Raw genomic sequence first — 9,742 nt, forward strand, 5'->3', positions numbered from 1 at the left:
ACCCTCAAAAAACAGAAAAGAAGAAACACCTTCAGGGATCCCTCTGCGCATCTGCGCAAACTGAGGGGGTAGGTACCAAGCCGCACAGTACTGCCCGGCTAGAACGGGCTCCCAATTTGAGAAAAGAAAAGGAAAACAAACAAACAATTCAAAACAAACAAGTAAACAAAATGTCCTGCGATCCCACCAGTGTGGCAGCACGGGCTGGGAAGGAGTTTCATAGTTGAGTGGAGTTCACAGCCTTTAAGGAAGAAGCAAAGATGGCACATGGAGCCAGGTGTTTGAAAGAAAGGAGAGGGAGGTGGTGAGAGGTAAGGAAGAAATCAAAAGAAGCAGAGAAAAGCAACACCAGCAGCCAACAAATGGCACTCAGGCTGTCGGCTGGCAGATGGAATCAAAGCAGCCGGTGCTTCCCAGCCACGGGAGGCAGAGGAGGCCGAGTGGGAGTGAAGAAGGGTTTGGGGCAGGAAAGCGTATATTGCTGGTTACTGGTTATTCTGTCTTCTGCTGGAAGCTCCATGAAGCTGCTTTCTTGTACACCCTGTTCACTGGTTTCTGATAGGAGTCCAAGATGGTGGATCTGTGCTGCATTAACTGATAGGGGACCTCTGCATTAATCTCTCCTCGCTCTCAGTTCTCTGTCAGTTTCTCACTCCATTTGGTGCTTGGCTGAGTTCTTTATCTCTTTGTTTGATGCTTAGGGTTTCAGGATTGCTGTTTTCTCTGTTTGGCTTAGTTTTTCAGATCTTTGCTGTGGAAGGACGGCATGGGGCTTCTGTCTAGAGTGCCATGTTGTCCAGAAGTCTGCAAATATATATTTTTAAAGTGTAGTGTAAGTTTTTTGGACCTCTTGGACATGGGTCAAGTCTAATGTCCCTATAAACTATGTTTTGCACCCTACTGGATTTCTTTGAAGCCTGAAATATCACCCAGGCATCTATAACTACAAGTAAATGTACAAGCGAAATGAAAAGAGAGAAGCCATGTCACTGAATTAATTTGCTGAGGAAAATTGGGGAAAAGAGCTGGGATTTAGAAAGCAGTGACATTCTAACAACCTCTTTCCTTCAGGCCAAGTCTCTCTAAAATGTTGATCTGCTTTTTTCAAACAGAGAGCTCTGAGGAAGTTAAACTGATCTTAAAACAAAAACGCTAACAGGTGGTATTCAACTTTTCTTCTTGACACGACTCAGTGGACTTGAGTATTTTGATTGAGTGCTAGGAGATAAAAAAAGTGAAGAAAGGAATTTCTGATTCCTTGTCAAAATCATCTTCTTATCCTTTCCTCAGCATCCACACCACCCTGGATTCAATCAGCACCGTGACAACTCCTGCCAGACTCCACGTCCCAGACTCAGGACATCCTCAGATTAAGGTGAGCCACCTGAAGATGTTCTGACTCCCGAGGAACAGAGAAATATCCATTTCTACCAAGAGAATTGAAGCAAAGGTCAGAGGGAGAGGACTTAATGATAGCATAAGAAAAGGATCTTGGAGCAAATAGTACACTTTTTAAAAAAGTTTGAAATGATCCCCAATTTATGGAAAAGTTACAAGTACAGTAAAAACAACACAAAACAAAAAACCCAAACCAGTTGCCATCCAGTCGTTTCTGACTCATGGCAGCCCCATGTCTGCCAGAGTAGAATTGTGCTCCATGGGGTTTTCAGTGGCTAATTTTTCACAGGCAGATTACCGAGCCTTTCTTTTGAGATGCCTCTGGTGGGTTCAAACCACCAACTTTTCTGTCAGTAGTCTCGCCCTTAACCGTTTGTGCCACCCAGGAACTCCATAAATACGATACAAAGAACTTTTTCTCAGAAACATTTGAAAGTTATTTACCAACCTAATGTCCTATCATCCTCTAATGCATTATTCCCCGACATAATCATAATACAACCATCAAAATCAGGAAACTAACATTGATACATTAATGGCATCTAACACTCAGACCCCATTCAAGTTTTGCCAAAAGTCCCAATAATTCCTTTATGGCAAAAAGATTTAGTTCAGAATCACATGTTGCCTTTAGTTGTCATATCTCTTTAATCTTCTCCAATCTGAAAGAGCTCCTCAGTCTTTCTTCCGCTTTTATGACCTTAAAACTTTTGAAGAATATGGGCCAGCTGTTTTGTAGAATACTCCTCAGTTTAGTCTTTTCTGATGTTTCTTCTTGATTAGATTCAGACTATGCATCTTTGGCAGGAATGAGCAAAGAAGTGATGCTGTGTTCTCATTGCATTCTCTCAGATCTCATGCTATTTTTATTTGTCCCATTTCTGATAACATTTCCTCTGATCACTTGCTGCCAACCTGCTCTGATTTAATGCTACTCCTTCTCCTTTTGTAATTAATATATATTTTGTGGGAAAGTATTTTGAAATGATGGAAATATCCCATTCTTAATCAAAATTTTAATTTATTAAATTATGTCATTATAGCTAATGTTTTATATTTTATTCAAAGGGTTATAATCTATTACCGTCATTGTTTATTTTGATGCTTAGATTGTCCTAGTTTTGTCCAGTGGCAGCTCCTTCAAGCTGGCTCCTATATTCTCTGGATAAGTCCCAATCATTCTTTGAGCACTTCCTTGCTTTCTGACATAAAAATGTGTTCCCTACTTATCTTGGCCTTTCCCTGTCCCAGAAATTGGCATTTTTTTTTTTACAAAGAGCCTTGGTTCCTTTTGTTGGAGAATGGTATTGATAAGCCAGGTGTGCTCATTGCTATTGGGCTGTTGCTATTCCCAGGAACTCTCACTGGACCAAACAAACAAAAAAACCGATTGCCATCGAGTCGATTCTGACTCATAGTGACCCTACAGGACAGGGTAGAATTGCCCCATATGGTTTCCAAGGAGGGCCTGGTGGATTCAAACTGCTGGCCTTTTTGTTAGTAGCTGTAGCTCTTAACCACTACACCACCAGGGTTTCCTCTCACTGGACAGAGGTAAGCAATATACATGAGTATTTGTTTCCTATTGCTACAGATTTGATGTCTTAAAACAACACAATCATTTTATTTTATAGTTCTGGAGGTCAGATGCCCTAAAATCAAGGTGTCAGCAGGGCAGCATTCCTTCTGAAAGCTCTAGGGAACAATCTGTTTTCTTGCCTTTACCAGCTTCTAGAAGCCACCCACTTTCCTTGGCTCATGGCCACTTCCTCCATCTTCAAGGCTAGCAGCATAGCACCTTGAAATTTCTCTTTATGTCTATGACCTCTGCTTCCATTATTACCTCGCCTTCTCTGACTTTGTCGGTCCTGTGTCCCTCTTATAAGGACCCTTGTGATTCCACTGGGCCCATGCAGATAATCCAGGAAAATTTCATCTCAAAATCCTTAATCTAATCACATCTGCAAAGACCCTTTTGCCGTGTAAGGTAACATAATCACAGATTCTGGGGATTACAATGTGAACATCTTTGAGGGGCCATTCTTCTACTTACCACAATATATATGTATGTATACACACATTCATTTTTATATGTTTTCTATATCTATTTAAGTGTATTGAAAACCAGGAGCTTACTTGTATACCTCCAGTTCCAGTCCAACAACTACGGGGTTCATTCTAGTTCTCTCTCTTTCAGTATTTGTGTCTCCCTTCTCCAACAGTGAGAAACCTGGCTCTCATTACCATTAACATAGTTACTTATTTGATCAATCTCCTCTATATAACAAGTATCCCATCTGACATCTGTCCTTTTACCCATGAAGGGACTCTGCTTGGAGTCTGATACTTCACACTTGTCCCCTTCCATGGGGACACCATCTGTACCCCACTTAGACTCTGCCACTCCACACTAGACTGTCCCCTGCAGGAACACCCTCCTCACCCTGCTCTGGGCCACCACAGACCCTCCATTAGGCACAGATGCTACCTTGTTCTGTCCCACCTAATAATTTCAGAGAGGGAAGAGAAAGAAGAGCCCAAATGACATATTTTTAAGAGGGAGAAAAGGTATTGAAACCTTGATCCGAGCGAGAAAGAGTGAGCAATGTAGAACGCTGAGGGAGAGAGGTGGGGTGTGAGGGGGAATGAGGTGGAAGTACACAAGAGAGAATTTCAGCCTTGAGGAAATACTGGTTATTGTAATTGGCCCCTGCTCTTGGGCTTGTTTGCACGTTTGAGGAGTTGACTCTTATTTTTCTGGGCTGAGAATGCTGCCACCAGTCTGGAGCCTCATCAAACCACTTTTTTAATTCAAAAACCACCCTTGGCTCCTGATGTTTTTTATGCTGATTAAGAACATTGACTTGGCTAAACGAACAAGGGGGCTGATTGTTGCTCTGTCTCTTGAAGCAGAGCTTTTGATCAAGTTGAGTGGGAGTTTATGTTTGAGGTATTTTTTAAAAATGAAATTTGGAGATAAGCTTATGAACTGAATTTGAACTTTATTCCAGGCTCATTGAACAGAAATGTTTAAGATCCCTTTAATCTGGAAAAAGCCCGTCACAATTGCCCTTTTAAGGCCCCCCCCCCTTTTTTTTAAAGCTAAAGCTCCTTCTCAAATTGCTTATCATTTATCTACGTACTGAGAAGGGCACTTCAAAAATAAACTCTGAAGTTTAAAGATGTTTGAATGTTTTTCTTTCTGAGAGGATGGCGACCTTGGCTCAGTGCCTTCTCCCTCCACTGCAGCACCCAGAGCCACTGACTAGGACCTGTTTTCCCGGGTGGCGATCTGGGCACAAGCTCAGCTTCACAGCAGATGTGGCCCTGTTGGGGCTAAGGGTTGGTTGAATTGAAAGCAGAATCTTACATAGTTTTATCTCAGTTCGTCCACTGGTTCGGAGTGACTTTAGGTGAGTCATTTAATTTCCACATGTTTGGTTTGCCCCATCTGCCACAGGGAGCTAATGATATGTCTCATCCACTTATAGGAATGTTTTAAGGACTGATTAATGTACAGGGTGGTCAAACACTACGCATGTGCAATGAGCTAAGAAAAGTGAGACAATGAGCCCGGAGACCTTTCCAAATTAGAGATGATCTTATCCTTCAGGAATGAGCTATGCTCATGGTGCTGGTAATTTTTGGCCATTTCCCTGTTTTTCTTATTAATTCAACTTACACTGTTATTCATCATATACATAATAATATGCTTAGTTCAGCATGGATGAAGTCACCTACTTCAATATTTTTTTGTGTACTTGCTATTTGCTTGTCATGCTCTGTATTAGAATTAAACACCCAAGAAAAAAACAAATTATAGGAAGGTCAGAAAATGTGGAACATTTATAAGCAAATTCATGTTTCTACTTCTACTATTGTTATTGTTGTCAGCGGCCATCAAGTCGATTCTGACTCATGGCGACCTCATGTGTGCAGACTGCTCCATAGGGATTTCAAGACTGTGACCTTTTGGAAGCAGATTGCCAGGTCTGCCTTCCGAGGCACCTCTGGATGAATTTGAACTACCAACCTTTCAGTTAGCAGTCAAGCACTTAACTGTTTGCGTCACCCAGGGACCCCTTCTACAGTTAACTCTGATGATTTATTTGCTTAAACAGAGAGGCTTCTCTTCTTATCATAAAACTTATATGAGGGAAGCTGAACTTCAATTTCCTAAGAGTCTGTGAAAGATACAATTTAGCTTTCAAAAGGAAGGGTTTCCATTAGCCATCTTCTCATCAAATGGCAATCTTCCTAAAGACATGGTGTTCCACTTAATGAATTTCCACGTAGCTGTTCCCTGCTAACAGGACATTAACCTAAATTAGGCCTGCCCTTTTGCAGTGCCAAGCACATAGTAAAAATAAATACGGTTAGTATATCCTCAGTAGAGGGAAGTTAAGCCAGATTGTATGTGAATTTGAAAACCAAACTAAAAATGATCATGTCATACCCCTGAAAAATCTTCATTTTTGCACACATGGGAAGAATTGCTCCTCACATAGCATTCACTTCAGCCACCCCCCACCCCCAATGCAGAAGGTCACTGCCTTCAATGGCATTATGTTCGAATGTGCAGCAGCAGAAAAACTTCATGTTTTTATATCAACCAGGGCCGACATCTAAGTTCAAAATGCTAAGAGAAAAACAAAAAACACAAAATAATGCAACACAGAGTAGGAAATTGGGGTTTGGCAACCTTGCTTCCAGTTGTAGACTTTGGCTCCGAGTAGGGCTTCTGGTTGGCTGCTGTAGGAAAACTTCTGGACTATTTTCGACAGACAGAACAGGCTGGATGAAATTTCTATTATTACTTCAGTTTTGGCTGGCTCTAGGACACAGAACTGACTGCCTTCAGTCCCTTGTCCTGCAGTGTGTCATTTCCCAGTGTAGACCCGGTACACGGTGACCTCCCCAGAGCCTGTTTCAGGACTATTACCTCTTGGGGTGAGACCACTTCCAGGAAGATTTTCTCAGTACTGTAGCTGGTGATGTTTCTAAGAAGGATCAAGCTCAACCTAATTTTTCTGTTCTAAAAGTGTGTCATAACAAAATCTAAGATAACAGCAAGCCCTTAAGTAAGAAACCATTCTCTAATCCAGATAAAGTTTTATAGGATTGCAGCTTTTAGGATTCGAATGTAAGTATTGCTAACATGTCTTAGAAAACCAGGGAGAATGTTATCTGTTCTCTAGGCAACTTCCATACAGAGAGTTTGATTTTGTTACCCAAACCCTATTTTCTCTCCTTGGTTAAACAGGAAGGATGAGGCAGCTTAAAGGGCCTCCTCGGGATTTAAAGAATATTCATGAAGCTTCAAGTGTTTAGAAGTAATCATTTTCTGAGAAATCTTCATATGTTGTAACTCAGGCACTGGAAATACCCCAGAGGCCTGTAATCTTGCCTATTGATGTCCATGATCCCTGACCTCCTGAACAAGAGAAAAGACTTGTCCATTTCTCTGGACTTTGGGACATGTGAGATTTGCTAGATAGAGTGCCAGAAGGCTGGGGTTGGCTGATTCTATTTTCCTTAGGAATCCTGAGCTTTAGGAAAATAGAATTTTTCCAAGGGGAAGCTTAGCTTTTAAAATGGATTTTTGTTTCTTCCTTGCCCAGGTCCCATCTCCTTGGGAACAAACCATTTAAAACAGAAAAATAATAACAAGAGAGGGAATGACTTTATACACATTGGTTGTTAGAAAACTTGAGCCAAGAAAGAGCCAGAATTATAGAGCTCTAGTTCTGGCTTTGCCACTGATTCACTTGTTCAGTGACATGAAGCAATTCTCTTCATTGTTCCACAACTCAGTTTCTCTGTCTGTAAAATTAAGGATCCAGATATATATTAAGGAGGTAGTATTGCAAGAGGATTGAGAACATGGGTTCTGGAGGCAGACTGCTTGGTTTGAATTCTAACTCCATCACTTCTGTGTGACTTTGGACAAGTTGCTTAACATATTTCTGTGCCCCAGTTTCTTCATCTATAAAACGAGGATAATAATTTCCAGTTCCAGTTGCTGTCATGGTGACCCCACGTGTGCAGAGTAGAACAGCTCCATAAAGTTTTCAAGGCTATGTGACCTTTCAAAAGCAGATTGCCAGGCCTTTTTTCTGTAGCACTTCTGGGTGGGTTGGAATCGACAATCTTTCTGTTTGTAGTCAAGAACTTAACCATTTGCACCGTCTAGGGACTCCTGAGGATAATAACAGTACCTACTTTATAAGATTGCTGTGAAGAATACATAAGATGATATAGGTAAAGTGCCTGCCAGATATATAGCCCCCAATCAGCACTAGCACTGGGCTATTTTACTTACCTGGAGTTAGCACTGGTATCATTATTATAACCTAACCAGAGATCCTAAGGTCCAAAGTAGTACAGAAATGAGCACAATCAAAACTTTCCCTTGAATCTACTTTTTTTTTTTTTTTGTAGCCAACCACTTTATACAAGAGTTAACATTAGTAACCCAAGATTTCACAAACTTCTGCCAATTTTATTCTCTGGAAGTGAATTGCACAAATATCTCCATGTGATGTCAGCAAAGATTTAAGGAACAAGCAGAGTGATGCAATGTCAGGGAGCAGAGGGGGAGGGCTCTGCCTCTGCCACGTCTGGGGCTAGGCCAAGTCATTTGCAGGATGTCCAGCAACATCCTCATAGCAACTATGTTACGTAGCATTTGAATTTTACAAACATTAATTAGTTACTTGGATAAGGTGTGAGCTATGTTCCTCCCTGGGCTGGGCTAATTGAGCTGCAAATAAACAAATGCTTGTAGATGATGCATCCTGAGGTATTCAGTTAGAGAGAAAGGAAATCCCAAATCAATGGAGATAAGGCAAGAAGTCAGGGGAAACCTGTGTCTCACTTTGGTTTTTCCTGAGCTGGCCCTTCTCCATTTCTTGGGATGTATTTTCTGCTTTTCCTCAACATGCTCCCTTCACTCTCTTCAGCTCTACCTCCTCATGGTTCCATGGCTGTACCGTATTGAGGCTTTTACTCATGTAAAAGTTTTACATGAGCTTTACCTTTGGAAAGCTTCCCTTTCTCCTCCTCTTATCTTTATTGTACTCATCTTTTAAGGCCTAGGGCACAAACTTTCCTCTCCATGTATCTCTCCCTGACTATGCTGCTCTCACGATTTCTTTCAGCAGCTACAAGAATTATATAACCAGAAACAATCCTTTCATTTCTTTGCTATAGGCGTAGCACTGTGTCCCTGAAAGCAACTCATATTAATAGGTTCTTTCTTGATGTCTGTCGATGCACATTTATTGAATGTCTACAACATGGCATGTCTGTGCTAGCAGCCAAATGTTATAAAGTTGATATTCCCATTTCATAGATTAAGAACCTAGGTTTAAAACATTAAGTTGATTGATCAAGGCTCCATAGTTTGTAAATGACAGGGATGGGATTTAAATCTGCATCTGTTTTTTATCCATCTTTCTGTATAGGCTCTTATGCGTTGAATATGAAAAAGTCATGATGAATAGTTGGGGGGGGGTGGAAGGGCTTCTTAGAATATCTAGGAGATGAGCTTGACAGAACAGTTAGAATTGGTTACCAGGTTTAGTGGGTGGGCAGGCGTTGGGGTGGGCAGAGTGTTCCAGACTGAGGACACAAAAGAATGAGATGCCAAATTGAATACTCATGGAAGACCAGAGGGAAATGAGCCCTCAGAAGTTGGCAAGAGTCATATCTCTCTGACCTCCTCTCTTATAGGGGAACTTGTGTACGCTTGGCCTGAATGCTGGCCAGGGTGCTGGTGCCAGGGTGAGAGGTTCTCCAAACAGCAAAGTGGAGAGATCTAGAGGATAAATGTTTTGCCCTTAGGAGGGGAGAAGGCCAAACCAAGACTGCTCATACAGTCACTCGATCCGAGCATTGAGAGTAGGGCCAGAATTGGGAGGCAGAGCTGAGTGTCAGAAGCTGGGTGAACAGTAGGATAGACTGGAGAGTCAAGAATAAGTGTGGGACTACCACAACTTCCACCAGACTGAGTCCAGCACAACTAAATGGTGCCTGGCTATCACCACTAACTGCTCTGACAGGGATCGCAATACAGGGTCTCAGACAAAGCTTGAGAAAAATGTAGAACAAAATTCTAACTCACAAAAAAAGATCAGACTTACTGGACTGACAGAGACTTGAGAAACCCTGAGACTACGGCCCCTGGACACTCTTTTAGCTCAGTACTGAAGTCACTCCTGAGGTTCACCCTTCAGCCAAAGATTAGACAGGCCCATAAAACAAAATGAGACTCAAGGGGCACACCAGCCCAGGGGCAAGGACTAGAAGGTAGGAGGGGACAGGAAAGCTGGTAATAGGGAAC

The sequence above is a fragment of the Trichechus manatus genome, unplaced genomic scaffold, assembly GCF_000243295.1.
Source record: "Trichechus manatus latirostris isolate Lorelei unplaced genomic scaffold, TriManLat1.0 scaffold00226, whole genome shotgun sequence".
Lineage (NCBI taxonomy): Eukaryota > Metazoa > Chordata > Mammalia > Sirenia > Trichechidae > Trichechus > Trichechus manatus.